Source organism: Balaenoptera physalus (assembly GCF_965194825.1).
Source record: "Balaenoptera physalus genome assembly, chromosome: 16".
In the NCBI taxonomy this organism is placed as follows: domain Eukaryota; kingdom Metazoa; phylum Chordata; class Mammalia; order Artiodactyla; family Balaenopteridae; genus Balaenoptera; species Balaenoptera physalus.
In genome coordinates, this window is record NC_138898.1 from 85171906 (window position 1) to 85196898 (window position 24993).

At 52.2% G+C, this 24993-nt stretch overlaps 1 protein-coding gene across 4 annotated transcripts in view; it reads right to left on the minus strand.

Annotated features, from left to right (window-relative positions):
* COL26A1 (collagen type XXVI alpha 1 chain) overlaps positions 1 to 24993 on the minus strand; it is a 172301-nt gene that overhangs the window by 21925 nt on the left and 125383 nt on the right. The window lies entirely within an intron of this gene.

Here is a 24993-nt window from a genome sequence, read left to right on the forward strand (position 1 = left end):
CTCTAAGAACAGAACATGCAAAAGAGCATCATGGGGGATGTCAAAGCCCATCTGGGGTGGGCAGTGGTCCAGGAGGGCTTCCTGGAGGCAGTGGCATCTAAGGTGAGGCCTGAGGGATGCACAATGACTGGTCAGGTTCAGCAGAAGGAGGAATAAGGGCTGAGGCCCCTAGGAGAACAGAACAGGGGAGCGTCTGCCAGCAGCCTGGCCTATCCCAGCACACCTGCGGGCCACCAAGGCTGGAGCAGTGGGCTGGGCCCTGACACAGGAGGCCTCGGGGGAAGAGTTGGCAGTATCCTGAGGCCAGTGGGCTGCTGTTGGAGGGGGTGAAAGCCAAGGTCAGATTTGCATTTTTAAAAGCTCACTCTGGCAGCGGAAGTGTCCCATGGGTGGGAGTGGGAGGGCCTGGGGGCCGGAAGGCCAATTAGGAGATCAGTAACTGTTAACCTCCCAGGCATACATCTCCCTGGGCTGTAATCATCTATTTATGTCTGTCTCCCCCAGAGACCCAGCGCTCTTTAATGAGGAAATAGATGGTTCAAAGCTGTTCTAAAGAGCTTTTATTGCTCTAGAAGTCAAGAGATGCTTAGATTCCTCCCTCAGTGCAAAGCCTGACCCTACAGGAACCCCATTCTGGTTAAACAGACACACGAGAGGTATTAGCGTAACTCGGCAGGTCCCACTTGGTGTTCAGAGGCCCCTTGGCCACAGCGAGGCCCCCATGCTCACCAGCGGGGTCCCCGGCCCCCCATCGTCAGCCTCGTCTGTCCCCCATCTTTGTCGCTGAATGCAAACCACCTTGTAAATGTCCCTATTTTAAAATAATGATTGCTCTCTGAGAGATGTGAGGAGACCACCAGGATCTTAGGACCGTGGGAGTAGGTGATTCAGGCTGTGTCCTCCCCAGGGGCGCCCAGCCTTGAGGCCAGGGGTGCCGACAGTCCCCACTTTTACAAGGCACCAGCCCTACCTGGGTTTATGTGGGCTGGCAGGGGTCCCCGTCATCCTCATCTCCCTCCGCATCTACCCTGGGCTGAGCCCAGTCAGTGGTTTATAAGCCTTTTTTAGGAACAGAACTCTTTCTCCCCCAATAAAGCCTTGCCAGTAACCCCGAGACATAAAAGAGATTAAAGACTGAGGCGTAAACACTGAAACTTTAAAACAACCAGAAGAATGTATACAGTTGTCTGACTCGGGGACGGGGCAGGACTTCACAAAGGATCAGCGAGAAAGGAGGCGGTTTTCTGGTTAAACACGGGGGATTGAACACACATGTTTCCCTCTAGTTCCTCCCAGGAAAGGGATGGTAAAGGAAGAAAAAGGTACAAACCACAAAGCGGGGAGATGGGCAGAGGAGACTTCTCAGTGAAAGGCAGCCAGGGGCCGAGTCCCAGGCTCGCAGACACAGGAGGGCTTGGAGATCAGGGAAAGGTGACGGTCCTCTCTGGGCTCAGCGACCCAGCCAAGGGGAAAGGCCCACAGGCACTGATACCTGGGGAGGCCCCCTTCCCCCCGCACCCCGTGTACAATGGCCTCCAGTCAACAAGGCCAAAACACACGGAAAGAGCCCCACAGGGCTTTTAGTGCCTCCCTCCTAAATACAGATGGTCCAGGATTCCTGTGCCTCTGAAAGAGGCCCTTCATGGGAAAGACAGACATCAAAACAAACAGGGTCCCATTTGTCATTCCACCCACCCTACCCTCCACCCATCCACCCACCCACCCATCCTACCTCCACCCTCCACCTTACTTTCCACCCACCCACCTTCCCATTCATCCATCCCCCACCCCTCCCTTCACCCCCCGACGCTACCCATCCCCAACCATCCCTTCGTCCACCTGGAGGCACCGTGGCTGCCCGTGAGCCCCTTGGTGACCCCGTGCTGATCCTGATGGGTGGGTGGCAGGGCAGCATGAATGGGGTGCCTGCCCTCGCAGCAAAGGCCCAAGAGCATCTCATGGGGGAACAGGCGCTGACTCTGGAGGAGGGCTGACCTGGAGAACTTTCCTGTTTGAGCCTCAGCTGTCCCCTCCACACACAGGAGGGCACCACCCCACCCCGGGTCCCAGCAGGAAGGGGTGGGGGCAGGATGGCCATGGGTGAGGTGTCAATCAGAGCCCCAGCCCCGCCCAGTGAACATTCCTGAGGCATTTAGGGGCCGTGAACACATTTCCAGGGTGTGAGGCAACAAATAGGACTCGCTGCAGGGGGGAAGGCCAGCAGAGGAAGGGGTGAGTCTTGGGCTCTCCCAGAAACCTATTTCTGGAAAGTGTGCTGGGCCCGGACCTAGTTTGCTCTGGCACCGGGCACCCTGCTTGGCCTGTGGGGAGCGGCTTGGCTGTCAGCAGGCACAGGGGTTCCAGCTCCCCAGCCGCGGAGAGGCGCAGCCAGCGGGCAGGGGCGAGGCTGCCAGCTCAGCCTCCCTGTGCCACCTGCCCGGGTAGGCGCTCTGAGACTCGGTGGGTTTTATGGTTCCCCTGGCATTCTGTCATCGACAGCAATTAAATTATGCATTTGACTTTCTCTAACTATTCCTCGGAGCGGTGGAAATATGGAGATGGGCCTGGTGGGGACAATCCTGGCTGTGTGACTGGCCGAGGCCCTGCCGCCTGGCTCTGGGCCGGTTCCCCCTCCCGGAGATGCAGACTCTAACTCTCTGGGATTCTAAGGATTCCCACGTTCCCAGCACACACAGGCCCACGAGGATTTCCTAGTTTTGAGGACAGAGCGGCAGAACCTGTGTTGGGAAGTCTCCGCCAATATATCAGAAGGGTGGATGTGCCAGGCGAACTGGTGTGTGTGTGTGTATGTGTGTGTGTAAGAGAGAGAGAAACTGACTGCTTGGCGTGGTCAGTAGAGAGAGCACTTTAGAAGCCACTAACTCACTGTGTGGCTTGCGAGGCCCTCTTTCTCTCTGCACCTCAGTTTCCCCATCTGTAAAAGGGGTTCACGTTGCTCAGCTCCAGGGGCCTCGGGCTCCTGGACTCTTTGCTCCTGCCCTCGCCGGCCGGCTGCCCTCTCTGCCTCTCTCTTTCTGTTCCTCCTCCCAGGGCACCCCACCTTGGTGCCTCCAGCTTCTGCCTACCTCACCCATCCCTTTCCTGCTTGGGCCACGAGACCCTGACAGGCACAGCCAGGGCACTTGGATGGTTCTGTCCCCAGAGGCCCAGCTCCCTCTGAGAGGTCTCTGAGATGGTCTGCAGGTACGGGGCATTCGCAGGGTGGATGTCACCTGCAGCCAACCCAACGGGGCCCAGCTGGAAGAGACCCCTAAAACCCCCCGGGAGACCTTTGACCCTAGTCAAGACTCCTAGGGGAAGAAACTTCCAAGGAGGTCAATAGGGTAAGATACTGCGGGGAAAGGGGTAGGGCAGGCCAGCTAGACTGGCCATGGGTGCACACAGGGCACCACAGGAACAAGGAGGTCCTGAGTGATCTGTTTCCCTAATGTGACAAGAGCTATGGAGGTAAGCTCCCCCCCCACCAAAAGCCTGACTCTAGGGAATGAAAGTTGGGGGTAAAGAGGGGTACAGGGGACTCTCCTTTCTCACGGTAAGCCTTGAAGAGCTACTGGCCTTTTTAAAACAATGTATATATTTAATATACATAATATAATTTAAATTTTTAACTGGGTGAAAACATGAAACGTGCTTATGATGCTGTGTGGAAAATATACAATATTGTATCTATTCATGAGCTGGCAGGAAACAAGCCAGCTGCAGGCTGGAGTTCCAGAGATGGTGCCACCAAGACATGATCATTCCAGATTTTTCCAGTCCTGGTGTTTCCAATTCAGCCTGCAGCTCTTAAGTGCCCTCTGGTGCTCTGAGCCTAGCTCCGTGGAGAGCAGCGAGGACCTGGTAGGAATTTTGTAAAATACCTTCCCTGCGGGGTTTCCCTGGTGGCACAGTGGTTAAGAATCTGCCTGCCAATGCAGGGGACACGGGTTCGAGCCCTGGTCCGGGAAGATTCCACATGCCGCGGAGCAACTAAGCCCGCGAGCCACAACTACTGAAGCCTGCACGCCTAGAGCCCATGCTCCGCAACAAGAGAAGCCACCGCAATGAGAAGCCCGTGCACCGCAACGAAGAGTAGCCTCCGCTTGCTGCAACTAGAGAAAGCCCGTGCCCAGCAACAAAGACCCAACTCAGCCAAAAATAAATAAATAATTTTTTAAAAATACCTTCCCTGGGCCTGGGAAGCCACCTTTCCAGTTAACTTGTAGAGAGCCGCTTGTCCAGGTACTCGCAGACAGATCGGATTTTTCTAAGACACATACCCCAGAAGGAAGCGTGGAAAGGGCAAGGCCAGGCCAAAGGCGGGGGCCCTACCCTGGGCCCCGCTGTGCTCCTCCACACATGCCAGAGCAACGAAGCCCATCGGGGGCCGGGAGCCCGCTGGTTGGATGGAGCTGTGGCTGTTTGCCAGGCCCAGCCGCGGGGCTAATGGACAGGACAGGATAATTAAATTCCATCTTTTTCTATACCACGGATCACAGAGAAGGCCAGATATTTTTTCAAGAACTTCTGCCAAGAGTTTTTATTGAAAAGTAATTTGAGTTTCTTCTTGGAGAGGGGCAGCCTTGCAAGGGTGTCATCGCGGTAGAAACACAAATCCCCAGAGGCCCAGCTGCGCTGAAGCTGCTTAGAGCACAGTGGTGGCTGGCCACCTCCACCCCCGACACCAGCGGCCCCTGGACTGCAGAGCTTTCCAGCGATGTTCAGAAACCCCCCGCGGGGAAAAGGGACAACACTGGTGAGTGAAAGCAATTCACTAATGTTAATCAGTCACCTGCAGGGTGAGAGGCAGAAATACCCTGGCATGTGTCCCTCCCTTTATGAGTGAGGATGATGAGATTCAGAGAGGTTCAGCAATGCACTCAAGGTCACACAGCTTGTCGATTAAAGGCCAGAATCAGAACCCAGGCCTTCCATTCCCATAAGGTCATGGTGGGCTGGGCTAGGTGCCCTGGCTGGGGCAGCAACTCTCAACGTGATGTGAAAACAGTGCCTGGACCAAAGCTGGACATGGGTGAAGTTTGTGATTTCTTCACCCCACCATGGCCCTAAAGACTCTGCTGACCTAACCGGCCAAGTCTGTCTTCCTCCCTCTCTACCTCCACATCCAGCTCAGAGTTCAAGATTGTTGGGTCTTGTACCATGGCTGGATCACACCCCAAAGCATCTTTGCCCCAATGAAATCTAAAGAGGAATTATTGGAATTATTAAGTTAATTTAGCAAGGTTGATGGAATGCAAAGACAGTTTATAAAAATCAAGCATATTCCGGGACTTCCCTGGTGGTCCAGCAGTTAAGACTCTGCGTTCCCAATGCAGGGGGCCTGGGTTCGATTCCTGGTCAGGGAACTAGATCGTGCACGATGCAACTAAAGATTCCGCATGCTGCACGCCACAACTAAAGATCCCCCATGCCACAACTAAAAAGATCCTGCCTACAGCAACTAAGACCCAGCACAGCCAAATAAATAAATAAATAAATAAATAAATAAATAAAATAAAAAGCTTGCCTTCAATTAAAAAGAAAATCAACCATATTTCTATATATTGACAATAACATCATTCGCAAAAGCATCAAATTATCTAGGAATAAATCTACTGAAAACTATAAAACATCATTGAGAGAAATTAAAGAAGATCTAAATAAATGGAAAGATATGTTCATGGATTGGAAGGCCTTATATTATAGATGTTAACTCTCTCCCACTTGATCTATAAATTCAATGCAGTCCCATTTAAATCTCAGAAGGCTTTGTGTATGTTGTGTGTGTGTGCGTGTAAATTTGCAAGTTGATTCTAAAATATATATGAAAATGCAAAGGTCCAAGAATAGCCAAGGCGATCTAGAACAAATAGAACAAAAGTGGAAGACTTTTAGGACCAGAAATGAGATCTATTATGAAACTACAGTAATTAAGACACTGTATTATTGGTGCAAAGATAGACAAAGAGACCCACACTTACACATTCACCTGGTTTATTAAAAAGGCACATATGAGTACAGGAGAGAAAGGATGGACTTTTCAATAAATGGTGCTGGGTCAATTGGACATCCAAATTGAAAAGTGAAATAAAAGAATCTGACCCCTAACCCACACTACACATGAAAGTCGATTCCAGATGGATTGTAGATCTAAATGTTAAAAGAAAAACAATACAGCTTTTTTTTTTGCAGCGCAGTATGGCTTTCAGGATCTTAGTTCCCCAGACCAGGGATCAAACCCATGCCCCAGCGGTGAAAGCTCCAAGTCCTAACCACTGGATCGCCAGGGAATTTCCAACAATACCGGTCTTAGAAAAAATAGGTAACTTACCTTCATGACCTCAGAATAGACAAAGGTTTCTTAGGACACAAAAAGCACTAACATTAAAGAAAACTTTGATAAAATGGATCACATTAAATTTAAGAATTTCTTTTCATCAGAATATATCATTAAGAGAATGAAGAGGCCTATCACTGAGTAGAAGAGGTCCTTGGAATACATAAAACCACAAAATAAGATGCCAAATGATCCACCTGCCAATGCAGGGGACATGGGTTCGAGCCCTGGTCTGGGAAGATCCCACATGCCGTGGAGCAACTAAGCCCATTCGCCACAACTACTGACCCTGTGCTCTAGAGCCCGCGAGCCACAACTACTGAAGCTCGCGCGCCTAGAGACCGTGCTCCGCAACAAGAGAAGCCACCGCAATGAGAAGCCCGTGCACCACAATGAAGAGTAGCACCCGCTCGCCACAACTAGAGAAAGCCCGCGTGCAGCAACAAAGACCCAACACAGCCAAAAATAAATAAATAAATAAATAAATAAATAAATTTATTTATTTTAAAAATAAATTAAAAATATAAAAACATCTTAGGGATGGTGAAGAAATTAAAAAAAAAAAAAGGGCTTCCCTGGTGGCGCAGTGGTTAAGAACCCTCCTGCCAACGCAGGGGACACGGGTTCGAGCCCTGGTCCAGGAAGATCCCACATGCCGCGGAGCAACTAAGCCCATGCGCCAGAACTACTGAGCCTGTGCTCTAGAGCCCGCGAGCCACAACTACTGAAGCCCGCGCGCCTAGAGCTTGTGCTCCGCAACAAGAGAAGCCACCACAATGAGAAGCCCGCGCACCGCAAAGAAGAGTAGCCCCCGCTCGCTGCAACTAGAGAAAGCCCACGCGCAGCAACAAAGACCCAACGCAGCCAGAAATAAATTAAAAAAAAAAAAGATGCCAAATGGCCCACAGTCATAGGCGGAGGGGTCAACTCATTAGCCGTATCAGGAAATGCAAATTAAACCACACCCACAAGAATGGCTAAAATTAAAGACTAACAATGCAAGTATTAGAGAGAGTATGAGCCACTGGAACTCTAAGAGAGCATCAATGGAACGTCCATGGAATAACCACATTTTTAAAATGTGGCAGTTTCTAATAGGGCTGAGTAGGAGCAATTCCATCTCTAGATACAAAAATGAATAAATACTTTTACCAAAAGACACGTGCAAGAATGAGCAGCGTTGCTCATAATAACCAAAAATTATAAATAATCCAAATTCCCATTGGTGGCCAACTGGGTAAATTGAATATTCACAAAATGGACTATTGACACAGTAAGAAGCGCACGCAAACCACGTGCAGCCTCGTGGATGAACTTCACAAAGACGACAGACGCCCCCCCAAAAGAGCACACACTGTGTGAGTCCATTTATCGAAAGTTCCAGCACAGGCAGGACAGGTCAAAGGCAGTGGCCTGCGGGTTAGCGGTTACCTTGGGGGAGGGCAGTTACCAAAAGAGGCAGGAGAAGGGCTTCTAAGATGATGAAAATATTCTCTTTCTTGAGCTGGACGCTAGTACACAGGTGTGGTCAGTGTATGTAAAACATGTCAAGCTGCTGTCCTGCTCATCCTAAACCACCAATCTGACATGTCACCCTCCAATGCTCCCCGATGCCCTGAGGACAACCCCCACCTCTGGGATGGGCTACCTGCCATGCTCTGAGCACCTCTAACTCTTCTAGGCCTTTAGCATTTGTCTGTCTTGTCATCGCATCTAGAAATGGCTTGCAACCACCCCATTGATCAGCGAATTCCTAGTGAAGCACCACCTCCTCCAGGAAGCCTTCCTTGACCACTCTAGGCAGATTCAGGCACCCACCTTCCCACCAATTGCCATGCATCCTGTGTACACCTTGCTGACAGCACTCGGCGGCGTGGACGGGGAACCTCTTGTGTACCCCTCTTCCCTGTGGGGCCATGTCTCACCCATTCTCGTATTCTGAAAAATGGGGGCAGAATGTTCCTCCATCACATGGGGTTGCAAAGATGCTCGTGTGTCCTCTTGGGAAGCAGCAGTGCCACCCTTGGGGAGGGGGTGAGCAGATCTGGAAGGGGACTCCCAGCTCATTGTGCAGGTAGCCTGCCTTGGAGGACCTCAGGGGGCCCCGGGGGAGGGAAGGGACTGCTCTCCTCCCGCAGGGGGCCGTCTGTCCCAGGTGCACCCTGGCAGCCCTGTGCCGGGAGCTTCTTCACTGTACACGGCAAGCGCTGCAGCCCCTGAGCAGCTGTTTTCCATTTCCACCAAAGTCAGGAAAAGCGGAAGGGGTTTAAAGTAGAGATAAGGAAGATGTTTTGATGCTGAAGTTCATTATATTCTGGCTTGTGTCATGGTGGGAGGGGAGGAAGGGAGGAAACGTTCTCTTCCGATTTCACAAGAGCAGAGGGTCTGGCCCATGTGGAGCCATGCAGGTCATAATAATGATCAAAAGAAGAAAAAGCAACTGGAGTTCACGGAGCACTCAATCTGCCAGACGCTAATGGAAGGGTGAGACCTTGGTGCACCGCTTTTCATGTAAATTTGTCTAATTCCCTCAACAACCCAGTGAGGGAAGAACCATTATTATCTCTGTTTTACAGATGAGGCAACCCAGGCACAGAGAGGTTAGGTAACTTGCCCAAAGTCACACAGCTAGTAGGTGCCAGAAGCTGGATTCAAACCCAGGGAGTCAGGGGCTGTCATTGGCTCTTAGCCATCATCCTGGCAGCTTCAGGAACTGGCCTGCTGAAAACGCCGGAAGTCCCAGGGGTCTCCTTGGAGCCCTGCCCTCGGTGGCCCCCACCCTGCTGTCCTCTGGAAGTCCTACCCCCAGGGTTGTGGGGTGGGGCTCCACAGCCTTTCCCCAGATGCCATCCTGGCCTCTCACCCCAGCTGAGGGCACCACGGCATTTCCTTTCTAAAACATTAGGGCCCTCGACTTCTGCGGGGAAAAGACAGGAATTAAATAAATGCAATTCTTTAAGAAATGAGACCCTTCCCAAAAGTAAGTAGAGTCCCGCTGCTATGTAGGGATGACATGGTCCCTTTACCCCCCTTCCCCAGAAGGCAGCTGGGCCCTATTGAGAAGAAACCCAATCTGGCAGTGGCATGGGGTGGGGACTGCAGGGCCAGAGGGGCTGGCATGCAGGGAGGGGTATCAAAGCAGCATCAGTGGCTCCAAGAGGGTCAGGGCCCTGCTGCTGGGGAGGGCGTGGGGGAGGGGGCATAGAGAGAGACCAACCCACAGGCCACGTCCATGTACCAGAATGCAGACATTCAAGGGTGCGTGTGGGAGTGAGCATGAGTGTGGATACACTGAGGTCTAAGGCAGGGGGTCTACATGGGAGTGTCTCTGCGCGTGGACATTTGTGTGCACATTGTGTGTGTGTCTCTGTCTGGTACTATTTCTTTCTTTCTTCTTTTTGGCCGCACCACACAGCATGCGGGATCTTAGTTCCCAGACCAGGGATTGAACCCGTGCCCCCTGCAGTGGAAGTGCAGAGTCTTAACCACTGGACCGCCAGGGAAGTCCGTGTCTGGTCCTATTTCTGACATGTGGGTGGAAGCTCAGAAACATTCTCCATTTCCACGGGCCCCGGGGTTTACAAAGCCCTTTCGCATCTTTGACATCTCTTGGTACCTTTGTGGCCAGTGAGGCCCCACAATCCATGGTCCCAATTTATAGCTGTGTTAAGGGCAGCTCAGAGTGGGAGAGGACCTCCCCAGGTCACACAGAACTGCAGCAAAAACCCCAATGTCCTCTGGGGAAGGCCAGGAACCCTCCCACCCCACCTACACCCCCCATGGGGACCCAAATGAGCCAGAAGAGGCTGCAGGAGGAGGAGCTGTTAAATCCAGGGGCCTGGTGCCCTGCTCTGGGAGCACACGCCTTCTGATGGACCAGGAATGGGGTCAGCATTAGGAACTGTGCTGTGTGTCCTCAGGCAGAGTGCAGCCCTCTCTGGGCCTCAGCTTCCCATCAGTCAGATGCAGGGTTGGACTGGATGCTCCCTTTCAGCCTTTTGTTCTCTGAGTCAGTAACCATAACTGGAGCCAGAAGGCACATCAGCTGGGCATCCACCTTTCCCCTTCTCTCTCCTGTGGGAAAAGGAGCCAGGCTTTGCTTCCTGCAAGCAAGTGGATCATATCACGGTGGCCCATTCCCTGGCTTCTGTGGTGAAATGTGATCCCCTGGGAAGCATCCTGTTGGGCTGGAGAGGCCACCTGGTGGGTCCAGGCAATCCACAGCCCAGGTGAGGAGCAGAGGCCCTGGTTCCATCTTGGCTCACCTGCTCCCCATCACTGGGCCCTCAGCTTTCCTCCACAATAAAATGGGACAATAGTCCCTGCCCTGTGTATTCATGAGGCCCAACCCAGACCTTTGCCATGGGCTTCGGTACTCGCGCTTGCGCAGGAAGGATATGCAGGAAGGGACAAACTCTCCTGGGTCCATGCTGGGCGGGGCAGTTGCTTGGACATCCAGAAGCCGTCAGGAGGACAGCACAGCCGGAGAGGGCACAGCGTCCTCGGGACCCTCCAGGCAGCTGGATCCAGCCTTCTGGCCAGCAAAGCCTTTGGTATTTGGACCATTTTGGAGAGAAACTCATCTAAGAAGAACCTGACTGCCCAGCCCCCAGAGTGGAGGTATACAGCACAGCTGTGCTGACCACTCACAGGGCACCCAAGTGTGGAGGGCGCTCACCCCTGAGATGAATGTCTCCACTGCACCCCTCCTTCCGCCCTCACTAACCACCGGGATTCCTGAACCCTGGGTTCTGGGTCTGGATTCACGCTCTCCCTGAGTCCTTTCTGTGTTGATGATGACGTAGTAACGAAAGCCGTACTTCCTGGGCATCTCTAACGCTCTTCGGGCGTCACCATGTGCATTACGCATCCTCCCCATAGGTGGTTTGGTTCCTCTGTTACACATGATGAAAACGGAGACTCTGAGAGGTTATGAAGTTGCCCCAGGCCCCACAGGCAGGGGCAGGAACCAGATCAGAGATGCTCCAAAGCCAGTGCTCTTTCCTTAACGATTCCTGGCTTCTGATCGTTCTGGCCACGTTGGAAACCTCCTAAGCAAGGGAGTTAGAACTGTAGCGTCGGTGAGTGCACCCAAGAAAAGTGTGTGCGCTTTAGTGCCTAGACCCTGGGGCCCCCTGAGGCTGCTCCATCCCTGTCATGGCTGTCTCTGGACAGGTGAGTTATAGCAGGTGATGGCAGGTTTGTTTGACACAATGAATGACTTTCTTATCAGCACTGCTCCCAATGGGCTGTGGAGTGGCTTTCCTTCAGACTGGCATGGCTGGGAGAAGTCTGTCCCCAGAAATCCACGGCATGAGAACGGAACAGCCAGAATCCCGCGGGATAAAGGACTTCTTGGTCCTTGGTTGGGGCTGGAGTAGGGTCCCCAGAGCTGGGGGTTGCTTGGATGAAAGTGGCTGTGGGACCATTTGCTCAGCGGAACGATTTCCAGCCTTCCAGGAACATCCCTCAGGACTTAAAGGGGGCTTTATCACAACAGAAATAAGAGATCCAGTCTCTGCAGCCATTTGGGGGATCGAGAAACTGGGGGGGAAGGTCATCCCTGCATAGGTTTTATCTTTCAGGGTTCACTGATCCAGCTGCTTCTTTTGGTTGGATTTCTGAGGTTCGTGTTCTTAATCTGAAGTTATTGTTTGAAGTGCTCTTCCTCTTTTTTCCTCATCCAGAAAGAAATCATAAATATCTCCAGGGTCCCACAAAGCTGGCAGGCGGCCTTGCCTGGATCTGAAAGCTGACACCAGGCACAGCCCAGGGAGACGAGCTCTGATTTCCCGACCCTCTTGGACTTGTGGCGTCAGTACTGCCACCATCACTCTGTGTCAGTGGGAAAGAATCCCTTTTAACAAGGCTCCAAGCCCAAGGTCAAGGTTCGGGGGCCATAAAGCAAAGCTGGCTGACCGAGAGCCTCCAGAATATGGGAGGGGCTGCCTGACTCTGCTGGGTAGAGCGCCCACAGCCTCGGCCCCGGGCTTGGGCCTCCCCCTCCTGCAGCGCTGGTCCAGGCTCAGGAGAGGTGATGAGCTCTCTTGGGGAAACAGATGAGGTGCCCCAAAGACAGCAAGAAGGGGCCATAGTCACTTTGGTCTTGGGGCTTTCAGAGGAAAATGGTGGCAGAATTCAAAGTCCCCAGGCGGGAGGTCTGGACGGGGCAGTGCATCAGAGGAAGCCCAGGCAAAGAGGCCTGGGAATCAGCTCTGACCTTTCCCTGCATGCACCTGGGCAGGCCCCTTCCCCTTTTGGGGTCTCTATCCCTCCAAAGGCAAGGGGAAGGCCCAAGGTGGCTTCAGCTTTTATTCAGGGGTCATCTGGGCTCCAGGAAAGGCCTAGGTCTCTTCATGGCTCCATCTGCCTCTTGATGTTTGTTTAGGGGAGCTGGGACATGAGCGTGGGATGCTTCCTCTGACACGAGGTCTCCGGAGTTCTCTATAAGAGGTCGAATCTCAGTCTGGAGGACCATGGGCCTGACCTCATGTTGGAGAGGGCACAGAGCAGCAGTTATCAAATGTTCTTTTTTCTTTTTTTTGGCTGTGCCCCACGGCATGCAGGATCTCAGTTCCCTGACCAGGGATCAAACCCGTGCCCCCTGCAATGGAAGCACAGAGTCTTAACTACTGGACCGCCAGGGAAGTCCCATCAAATGCCTTTTTAAAAGGAAGAAGTCTTTTTCCTACACACAATGGCTTCTGGGACCCCAACAGGTAACAAATCAAAGAGAGGCTGCTCCGACTGCAGGGGGTGGGAGCCTAGAGCCCCCAAATCAGCCACCATCTGACCCCTGGGTTCAAGGTGGGCAAGAGGTAGATGGGTCTCGGTGTCCCCACCCCCGGTTCGCAGACACCCAAGGGAACAGCATGTGATGAGGCCCGTCCCACGTCCAGTGGAAGACGTAGCGCGCATACAGAAGCTTCCTGCTTCGTGACAGGGGGCCGTCTGGACTCAGCTCCCCCAGGCAATGTCTGGGACTTACATTCATCCGGGCCTGGCCTGCCCCCTCCCTCAGGGGCCACCATGCACTGGTCAGCTGCCCCTCCACCCTCCTAGCCAGGAGTGGGTCTGGCTGGAGCCCAGGCCCACGTGGCCTCCTGTCGAGACACGGAGGGAGGAGGAGTGGGCAGGTGACAAGACTCCTGACTCCCAGGGTCAAACCTGGACTGCATCCTTCCCAACAGGAGGAGGTTGTCATGGCAACTAAAGGACCACTTGAGATGGGGCCAGTCCCCTCATCAGGCACAGACCTTCACTGAGGATGGATTTTTCTGCTAATTGCCTGTAGTTTCCAGCCCCTGATCTGACTTTCTAGATCACAAGTCAGACACAATCTGACTCTTTCTTAGAGACACTTTCCCTCCGCCGACTGTCCCAATAGCTTAAAACACATTCGAACAACAGAAAGGCATTTGTGCAGGATTTGCAGTGTTTGCCTAATAGCTCAAGGCTTAGTCATCTCTCTGGGCCCTGCCCCTCGACAAGCTGTGTTACCTTGGGGAAGTTATGAACTTCAGCTGCTTTGGCCCAAAAGATGAGGATAATCAAGGCCACCTCCTAGGGCCCTGAACCAGTTAGAGAGAATGCAGGATCAGCACAGAGTACGTGCAGAGAAAAGGCAGCTATTATCTGTACTCATATTAGAAAGCAAATCTCCCATACAATTGTAAAGACCAGAAGGGGCTTAGGGCTATCTCACCGGGCCCTTTCTTTTAACAGATGAGAAAACAGATCTGGGGTGGTAAGTGGTTCATGGCCAGTCACACATTTGAGGTGGTGGCCCACCCAGGGCTAAAACCCAGTTCTGGGTGTGCACCTTTTCACCTTCCCAGGGCAGGCACCTCATTCCTCCCCCTTAGTCATTTACACCATAGTAAGAATGAGTCCATACTGTACCACTGGGAGCACAACACCTTACAAAGCACTCTGCCGTCCCTCTCTCCTGCCAGAAGAGCCTAAGAGGAAGATAATATAATCCCCATAATTAAGGAGGAGCAAGATGGTCCAGCCCAGAAAGGTAAAATGTGGCCCAGGATCCGGAAATGCCAATCCTCCTGGCTCAGCGGCTCCATCTGTGTGCAGATTAGAGGAGGGGGACGAGAAAACTTCTGCTCAGGCACGGAGTGCGGTTACTGGGTCGGGGTTCTTATTGGCCACGTTTTCCCGCATCCAGATCCTGGTCCGGAGCAGTGGGAGAAGTTTCTTTTCCATGAACAGGGCTCATGTCCACACTGGTCCTACCCCAGGCTCCTGGGAGCCCTGCTGGACTCACCAAGTGGCAGATGGGAGAAGGCTCGGGCCAGAAGCAGAGCCGTTGCAGGGGAGGTGAGGGGACCACCAGAGGCTGGCCTCGGTGTCTGATGCCTGCTCCCTGCTCACAGCTGGGCTGCAGTATGTGGGGAGGGAGAGCCCCACCCTCCTCCCTTCAGCCTCTTTGAGCTTTAGGGATATGGGGGGCGGGGGGGCAGGCAGGCCAGGGATTCCGGCAGATTCCAAGGAAGCGGTCTCGCAGAACCCAAGGGCCTGGGGTGGAGGGGCAAAGAGTGGAGTGGGGAGGGACTGGGGTAGGACCCAAACAGCACCGCTTTGGGACCACTCACCGTCCCAGCCAGAGCCAAGTCCAAGGAGGAAAGGAGTCTGGAATGTGCCTCCCTACTGGGAGTGCGGGGCACCTGGGCTCCTCTTCCTCCAACACCGCCCCCTCAGCCCCGTATCCAGGAGCCCCAAGAGGCAGCCGTCCAAGACTACAAAAGTTTGCCCATCTGGTGGGTGTGAAATGCTATCTCATTGTGGTCTGAATTTGCATTTTCCACACTGCTAATGAGGCTGAACGTCTTTTCATAGGTTTTGGAGCCATTTCTCCCCAGCGCCTCCCCTCCAGCCGTGAAAGACCTGTCAGTGTTCTTGACCCATTTATCTATTGGATTTTTCTGTCTTTTCCATATTGATTCACGTGAGTTCTTTCTGTATTTCTGATACCAACCCGTTGTCAATTTTACACATTGCAAGTATCTCCTCCCAGCCTGTGGCTTGTGTTTTTGCCTTTGGTAAGGCTGCCTTTTGTCAGAGAGAAGTTTCCCAAACTACTTTTTTTTTTTTTTGCCACGCCATGAGGCATGCGGGATGGTAGTTCCCCTGACCAGAGATTGAACCCGTGACCCCTGCATTGGGAGCTCGGAGCCTTAACCACTGGACCACCAGGGAAGTCCCCCAAACTATTTGCTTTTAATTCCTTTAAAGGTATCAGGTGGAGTCGTGAGAGTACCTCCCTAGCCCGTTCACAACTTTAAAGGGGCAATTCTAATGACTCACTCATACTAGCGTGATATTGATTGACTCGGTAGCTGAGTTCTACACGGCCAGAAGTTCCTTCCTCTACCTTGTTTGCCAGGAGTTTCCATCATGAATAGGTGTTGAATTGTATCTCTTAAACTGTTCGTGAGCTGAATCACATGAATAGACTTTCTAAATTCTCCTTGGTCACAATCTATTACTTTTTGTGCATGGCCCGATTTAAATAGCTAATATTTTATTTCGGATTTTTCACTTGACTTATCTATAGCTCCAACCCAGAACCAACTTGGTGGTCCCAGAGCTAGGGTAACTTTCAGTCCTGAACCTGTGGGAGGTTGAAGCCCAAGGCTTTGGTTTCTCAGGCTTATTTTTCCCCTTCCAAAGTCCAGACAGACAAGCTTCCTCGTTACCGCGAGCCAGGGGTGGACTTTTCCTGTCTCTTCTTTCACTACGTCTCAGCTATCGCACCCCGTAACACAGGAGCCCACCCTTTCCCCCTGTTTTGGCTCAGGTATAAACCTTGGTCCCAGATTCCCAGGACCCACTTCCCCGCCTACCACGGGCAGTCACAGCAACAGCGTCAGACCCTCTGCTCCCTTAGCTTACTGGGCACCGGAGCTTGAGGGGGCCACAGAGCCTGGATGGATGCTGCGGGCCCCCGCTTGGTCTCTGCCCTGGAGCGGAGGCACAGAAGCACCGGCAACCTCTTCCCTGCTTTTTTTCAAGCTGAAGTTCTATGTAAAATGTAAAAGAAATGCTTCTTGAAAATGCTGATGAATGAGGCAAAAGGATACAGTCTTCCTCCTAGCCAACCAGCCGATCCAAGCACAGGGTAATAATACACAGTACTTAAGTGCTGGTAGAATTCACAGTAGTCTAATGTCAAGAGGTCACCTGGGCCTGGATTATGGAGAGATTCTCAGTGTGTGAGCTCTGCCCTGGGTTCACACCTTTATGAACAAGGGCTCCTGCTACTGGCCAGAGCCAATTCCCTTGGGCCCAAAGTTCTTTACGTAGCATACACATATATAATATTTATATATATATGTGCATATATTCACACACATATATACACGCATATATATATCCCCAAGGACTGATGTCCAAGCTCTGAATGAGCATGAAGAGTCTGATGCTGGGATCACACACACACACGAACATGCACGCACATACACACACAGGCACACACATGCACATATACTCACAACACATGTGCAGATGCCCACACACATACACTATACATCATGACACTCTCTGAAGTCTTCCTTTTTCTTTTTTTTTTGGCTGAGACTTGTGGCTCGTGGAATCTTAGTTCCCAGACCAGGGATTGAACTCAGGTCCCCGGCAGTGAAAGCACTGAGTCCTAACCACTGGACCGCCAGGGAAGTCCCTGAAGCCTTCCATATAGGACATTCCAGGTTGAGACTTGACTCAAAAGCCAAGAGTTGGGACACCCCTCCATCCAGCCCCGAGGCCTGTGGCATGTGAGGGTCTGGGGGAGCCAGGCAGAAACAGCAGCCAGCTCTGGGAGGCAGGCCTGAGGCTGTATGTGAAGGGGGAGGCCAGGTTTCAGCACCAATCGGCTCCCAGAGCATTCCCCAGATGGCAATGACCCTGGAAAATTCCGGAACACAGAACTGGGCACTCACAACCGCCCAACATTGGGAGAAATAGATAGTAAATGACCTCACAGATATTCATTTGGCAAACACTGCCCAGGACCCTGGCACTGGCCCTGGCATTCAAGATTCAGGGAGTGAGAACACAGACCCAGCCCTTGAAAGTTCCATGGCCCTGGGAGAGGCAACCTACGGGACCATTATAATAGCGAGCCAAGGAAGCCAAGGGGGGGGGCAGGGTAGTCAAGGAGGGCTTCCTGAGGGTGGCGGCCAGAATATAAAGAGTAAGTCGGAATTACTGGGAAGGGAAAGTGGTACTTAGGTAGTTTCCAAATCTAACTTGGTTCATAATTCTCCAGACTGATGCCGGGAATCCAAGACTCCAGCTCAGGCGTGCCCAGGGCTCCACCAGGTGCCTATTGGTCCAAAGCAGCAGGATCTCTCACCGACCGTAGAACCTCTTTCCCAAAAGTGGGGCTGGTCTGCATTCCCAGGAGTCCATGATGGCTGTAACCATAGTTGGTCCCTCAACGAACATTGAGGCTGAACTCCATCTTATCTAGATGGGGACAATGGCCCAGGGAGGGTAGGAATCTACCCAAGAAAGCCCAGCCAGTCAAGAGCATAGCTGGACCAGAGCCTGGGGCCCACACGCCAGCTCCAGAAGGGCTCAGGCCTCTGCAAGTTCTCCATCCTGCAGTTGTCCTCAGCCCCGTCAGGGTTCCCCAGGCTGTTACCAGCTCCCTTAAGGAAAGCCTCAAATTCTCTGGACAACGGGCTCCCCATCACCTGTGGTGTCAAGTGCAAACCCCTCAGCTTGCCCTTCAACACCCTCACAGAGTGGCTCTGGACACCCCCAGCCCGAATCCCCCACCTGTCCCCTTCCCCACACCCTCCCTCTGCATCACATCGCATGGCCTGCAGCTCCCAGAACAGACCTTGCCCTTCTCTGGCTCCTGAACTTCGCACATCAAGGAGGGTGACAGGGCCCTCCTTGACCCCACTGACAGACGCCACAATCATGGCCGAGCAACGGACCTGGAAGGACTGGGGCCCCATGTTGGGAGGTTGGTGGTCTCGGGGGACTTTGAAGAAACCATTGCTCCTTGATGCTTTGGGCAGGGTTGGGCTGTGCCCATATTTAGCACCACTGTTTATGAGCCGACTGCAGCCCCCCCCTAGGACAAGACATGGAGACTACGGTTTTGATCAAAGGCTACAGAACCCAGACCAAGTGCAAATACAAGGAGGCACCAAAGCATCCTTCACTTTTTGAAAAAGGAGGGGGAAGAATTTTACCTTGAATAAAGATAAAGAAATAGACTCTGCAGATGCAAACTATTATATATATAGGATGGATAAACAACAAGGTCCTACTGTATAGCACAGGGAACTATAATGTCCTGTGATAAACCATAACGGAAAAGAATATGGAAAAGAATGTGTGTGTGAATATATATATATATATATATATATATATATATATATATATATATATATATGACTGAATCACTTTGCTGTACAGCAGAAATTAACACAACATTGTAAATCAACTATATTTCAATAAAATAAATTTTTAAAAATAAAATAGAGGGCTTCCCTGGTGGCGCAGTGGTTGAGAATCTGCCTGCCAATGCAGGGGACGTGGGTTCGAGCCCTGGTCTGGGAAGATCCCACATGCCGCGGAGCGACTAGGCCCGTGAGCCACAACTACTGAGCCTGCGCGTCTGGAGCCTGTGCTCCGCAACAAGAGAGGCCGCGACAGTGAGAGGCCCGCGCACCGCAATGAAGAGTGGCCCCCGCTTGCCACAACTGGAGAAAGCCCTCGCACAGAAACCAAGACCCAACACAGCCACAAATAAATAAATAAATAAAATTAAAAAAAAAAATGGAATAGACTCAGAGACTCAAAGAAGAAATGGGAGTTAGACAAGATCACCCAAAAGAAGCCAGGGCTTGAACCCCACCTGCCTACCTCCCAGGACAATGCTCCTTCCTCCATCCACACTGCCCACCCCACCCCAGGCCAGGGGGGCTGGAGCTGGGCTCCTCAGATGCAGAGTCAGCACCGCTGGACCAGCCATCTGCAGGTCGCAGAACCCCCGCAAGCCTGCGAGGGGACAGCACCTCCAAGCTTCGTGACCTGATGATAAGAAGATGTCTCGAGAAGCATCTCCATGGGAGAGGCTTCCGTCTCCACATCTGGCCAGGAAGGGCTGCCTCCAGCTCTGTGAGTTCTTGGAGGCCCAGCAGCAGAGCCCAGCGGGGGCTCTGGGCAGCTGCAAGTGATGCAGAAGCTCGGCGGCTGGAGCCCTTGCGGGCCCGCGAAGTGAGGGAGCATCAGTCTGCTCCGTTCTGGGAAGCGCAGGAGACCGGGCAGCAGGCCGGCATCACATCGCCAAGGCCATGAACCTGGAGGCGCTGGGGCTGGTGGGGAGGAGGGAATGGCTGGTCAGGGGAGTCTACGTCCCACGCCCCATCCTCCAGCAGGTGGCCGAGGGCTCTGGGTCACTGAAGCTCTCGGGGCTTAGGGAGAGGAAAAGGACCGCACACTGAGGCCAGGAACAGAGGAGCCCTCAGGAGAATACGTCTATTGGAAAGGCAGCGGGTTATTCCCCTAAATGTATCACCCAGCCACACTCGGCAGAGCGCAGGATGCTCGGCTCAGCAGGGCTCAGCGGCTGTGTTAAGGCCAGTCGAGGGCTCCAGGCAGGATGGGAGCCCAGGATGCTTCTCCCTCCACCGTTCACACGTTCCACCTTCCATCGTCCGTTTATGCGACAGATGCTCTACTGTGTCCTGCCGCGGGTCAGGGGCTACGGCACATAGTAGCCAGTGGGTCCAACATGCTCCTTGACCCTGAGTCTGATGGAGGAGACATGGGGTCACCAGACGGCTCCTGTGATGTCCCATGTGCTGTCACAGTAGTAGTGATGGGCCATTTGAGAACACGGAGACATGATTTGTCAGCAGAGGCCCCCAGAGCGGGAGCAAGCAAGTGAAGATGGCAGGGACGCTGGTTAGGGGAAAGGCCAGCCCGGGAAGGGGCCCCAGAGCACAGAGAGCCCAGCACGTCCCGGATCAGGGTAGCTAGAACAGGGGCCCCGGTCTCATCATGCCGGGCCCTGCATGCCTGCTGAGGTGCCTGGGATTTATCCCCAGAGTGGCAGAAGCAGAGGAACAATTTAAAAGAGGGAATAAGAAGCAGCAGAGGCTTCACCATGAAGCTTAGGCTTCTGGAACCTTCACTTGCAAGGGGTCCTTCAAGAGAGAAACTCTAGGCAGTGTGTTCACACGCTCACAGGTTTTTGTAAAATTCACCAAAGTTAAGAGTTTTCTATGTACTCTTTTTATTTAAAAGCCCCTCAAATTGGATAAGCTTCAGGGCCTGTGAACCTGGATCTGCCCCTGGATGATGAGATCAGATCTGGTTGTTAGAAGGTGCTCCCAGCGTAAGATGTACGACACCAGGGGTGAGCCGGAGCGTGAGCGATGGACCTTGGGTGATTAGGGTGTGTCCGTGTAGGTTCATCCATTGTGACAAATCCACCTGTCTAGTGGGGGATGTCAATGATGGGGGAGGCTGTGAATGGGTGGTAGCAGGGGGTACAAGGGAACTCTGTGCTTCAGCCCAATTTTGCTGTGACCCTAAAGCTGCTCTGAAAAAAATTAAGTCTTTAAAAAAGACAATTGCTGGGGAATTCCCTGGTGGTCCAGTGGTTAGGATGCTTCCACTGCGGGGGGCACGGGTTCCATCCCTGGTCGGGGAACTAAGATCCAGCAAGCCACGCAGCATGGCCAAAAATAAATAAATTAATTAATTTTTAAAAATTGCTGTTGGAAGGTGCTGCTGGGCTGAGTGTGGGAGGTGGACGGGGTCCACTTTCTTAGAAGAGGGTCTTGCCCACTTTTTCTGGACACACAGTAGGGTATTCCGGGAACGTTTGCTGATGGAGTGAGACCTGCCCCCTTCCCTTTGGGAAAACTTCTCCCAGCCCTGCACTTAGGTGGGTTCCAAATGCTGAGGGCATTTCCTATAGACAAGCAAGATTCCCATCACTTGCTCAGCCCCCCTGTGGCCGGCGACCGTGACACCTCCCAGGCCCACACCTGACCCCACGGGACGGGGCAGCTGCAGGGGGCTGGTGACAGAGCCTGGCCTGGGAACACCAATGGCATCTAATATTCAGTCTGACATCATCTGGCTGCAGTTCCCAGAGACTAAAATTAGGCCGAGGAAATTTAGGATGCTGCTTCAGATTTCCAAAAGAAACAGGGGTGGGGGCCAGAAAATGGATCATAAAAGAATTTTTGTGACTCAGTCCCAGCTAGGGAAAACAGACATGAGCACCACTTGTGGGAAGAGGTAGAGGAATCTTTTATCCATTCACTATAAAGGGAGACCCAAGCTCTCTGAGCTAGCACACTCCCACTAGGGGTTTCCTGGTTTAGCCCCATTTCACCAGTGGACCCGAGAGACACCAGGCCCTGTCCAGGGTCAGTTGGAAGCTGGCTGGGCTCCATCTTGAGCCCAACTCCTCCATACACTGCTCTGCCCCCCAAGCACAGAGTTTCCTTGGGGTTTCTTCCCCAGTTATGAGCGATGGAGGGGTCCCAAACGTCCTGCTGTTCCATCAGAACTTAGTGTGTTTACCCCCAAGGATCAGCTGAGAAAGGTCTGGGCCACTCTAGTGGGTGCGCAAGTGCCTGAGAATTTGTGGGGGTTTTGTGGCTTTTTTTGTTTGTTTTTCTATAAATCCATTTATTTTATTTATTTATCTTTGGCTGCGTTGAGTCTTTGTTGCTGCGCGCGGGCTTCCTCTAGTTGTGGCGAGCAGGGGCCCTCTTCGTTGCGGAGCACAGGCTCTAGGTGCACAGGCTTCAGTAGTTGTGGCACACGGGTTTAGTTTGCTCCGCGGCATGTGGGATCTTCCTGGACCAGGGCTCAAACCCGTGTCCTCTGCCTTGGCAGGCGGATTCTTAACCACTGAGCCACCAGGGAAGTCCCAAGTGCCTGAGAATTTGAAAAGTGACCCTTATCCCATGTGAAATAGGACCCGGCAAGGATTAGGGGGGTCTCTTCTTGTTTTCCCACTGAGGCTGAAGGACCTTGGATGCAGGGTTCTTAATGAGAGATCAGGGAACCCTCGAAGGTTTTCAGTCTCTGAACCCTTGGAAACTGTAAGCAAGATGATCTGTCCTGCGCATGTTTTAGAAGAAACTGTCTGAAGTTTTGTCCAATTCTCAGAGTTGGGGATCCATGACCCCCCTAAATGTTAAGACCACTGCCTTGATTGTCCAGTTCAATCCCTCCTCTTACAGATGAGGAAGGAGGGAGGATTGGTTGGAGATGCTGACACACAGACATGCAGGTCAAAAACAGGTAGAAAGATGGAGCTGAGGAAATATCAGGGCAGAAAATGGAGCCAGGGGTAAGTGAGGGGATGAAAAATGGAACTGGGAAAACCACCACAACTGTCAACCGTTTGATAGTACGGGGCTCTAGGCTTTTTAAAAGGTAAGACAGAGAATCACATCCCTAGAACAGAAACCACCAGCTGCTGGAGAAAACGGAACTTGCACTTCTGGCAAAGGTCTGAGGAGCTCCTTCAGGGGCCTCCCAAAAAGGAGGGTAAGTGGAAAGGTGATGTCCCCAACGCCTCCACAGCAGAAAGCCATCTCGGCACATAAGGAGCCTCTCCCAGGACCTCCCAAGGCCTCTAAAAGCAAACCTGGGCAAGGCAGCCCCCTTACCTGTCCTGTGGGCCATTCTACTGCCCTCACACGGCTATGGTGAGAATTACAGGCGCCAGCTGGCATGAATCCCCACCCCACACAGAGCCAGGCCCAGAGTAGGCAGGAGCTGTATACAGATGTGAGTTTTCTTCCTCAAAATGAAAAGAACAGGGACTTCCCTGGTGGCGCAGTCATTAAGAATCTGCCTGCCGATGCAGGGGACACAGGTTCGAGCCCTGGTCCGGGAGGATCCCACATGCCGCGGAGCCACTAAGCCCGTGTGCCACAACTACTGAGCCTGCGCTCTAGAGCCCGCGAGCCACAACTACGGAGTCCACGTGCCACAACTACTGAAGGCCGCACGCCTAGAGCCCATGGTCCGCAACAAAAGAAGCCACCGCAATGAGAAGCCTGCGCACCGCAACGAAGAGTAGCCCCTGCTCGCCACAACTAGAGAAAGCCCGCGTGCAGCAACAAAGACCCAACACAGCCAAAAATAAATAAGTAAATTAATTAATTAATTATTTTTAAAAATGAAAAGAACAGGGCAAGTCACCATTGATGCCTGTTGCAAGGTAGGGAGAAGCCAGGTGGGCAACTGTTAGGAATTTTCTGGCATCTTCAGGACTGCAGTATTCCGAGAGCATCCCCCAACAGAACTGTAATCCTGGCAGCGCAGCAGAGACTTGGGTCTAGTTTGGGGATTTCATTTCCAACTTACTGGGCAAATGCTTTCAGAGTTGCAGAATAAATAAACAGGGAGGCGGATGTGAAAACTAACATCCTCCACCCACACCCCCAAACAGCAGATTGAAAGTCTGACTCCAACGCAAGGGCTATGGAAGACTGCAGACCCGGAAGATTTTCAGTAGCTCCACCAACGGGAAAGAGAAATGTGCTCTCTGAAGAAGCCAGAGAGGGATCAGCAATAAGTGGGAGCCAGGAAAGGGCGATACCCCTCCACACTGGCAGAGCCAGCTCAGAACCGGCCTCTGCCCACGGCAATTACAGCCCAGAACATGGAGCCCTCGAGGCAGCCCCACAGCCTCAGTGCTGAGCAAACCCAAGGGTTCATTTCACAAACAAGGACATGGAGGCTCAGAGAGCCTAAGGCCTTCCCCACAGCACACACCGGGAAGTGGCAGAGCCAGGGAAAGAACCCAGGCCTTTAAAAAAGCCAGAGCCATAAGTCTTGGCCAACTGATTTTCATCAAGGGTTCCAAGATCATTCAACGGGGAAAGAATAGTCTCTTCCACAAACGGTGCTGGGAACATTGGATATCCACATGCAAAGAAGGAAGTTAGACCCCCCACCTCACGCTATATACAAAAATTAACTTGAAATGGATCAACGACCTAAATGTAAAGCTGAAACCATAAAACTCTTAGAAGAAAACACAGGGTAAGCCTTCATGACCTTGGATTCGGCAATAAATTCTTAGATATGACACCAAAAGCACAAGCAACAAACGAGAAAATAGATAAATTGGGCTTCATCAAAATTAAAAATGTTTGTGCATCAAAGGACATTATCAAGAAAGTGAAAAGACTACCTACAGAATGGGAAAAATATTTGCAAATCCTATATCTGAAAAGGGTCTAGCGTCCAAAATATCTTGCAACTCGACAACAAAAAGACAAACAACCCATTTTAAAAAAGAGCAAAGGACCTGAATAGATAGTTCTCCTAAGAAAATATACAGATGGGCAACAAGCACAGAAAAAGATGCTCAACATCATTAGTTATTAGGAAAATACAAATCAAAACCACAATGAGCTACCACTTCACACCCTCTACGATAGTTAATAATAAAAAATTTTTGGAGGAATTCCCCAACGGTCCAGTGGTTAAGACCCTCCGCCTTCATTGCCGAGGACGGACGTGGGTTCGATCCCTGGTCGGGGAACTAAGATCCCACAAGCCTCACGGTGTGGCAAAAAAAAAAGGAAAAACAAAACAAAACAGAAAATAGCAAGTGTGTACGAGGATGTGGAGAAATT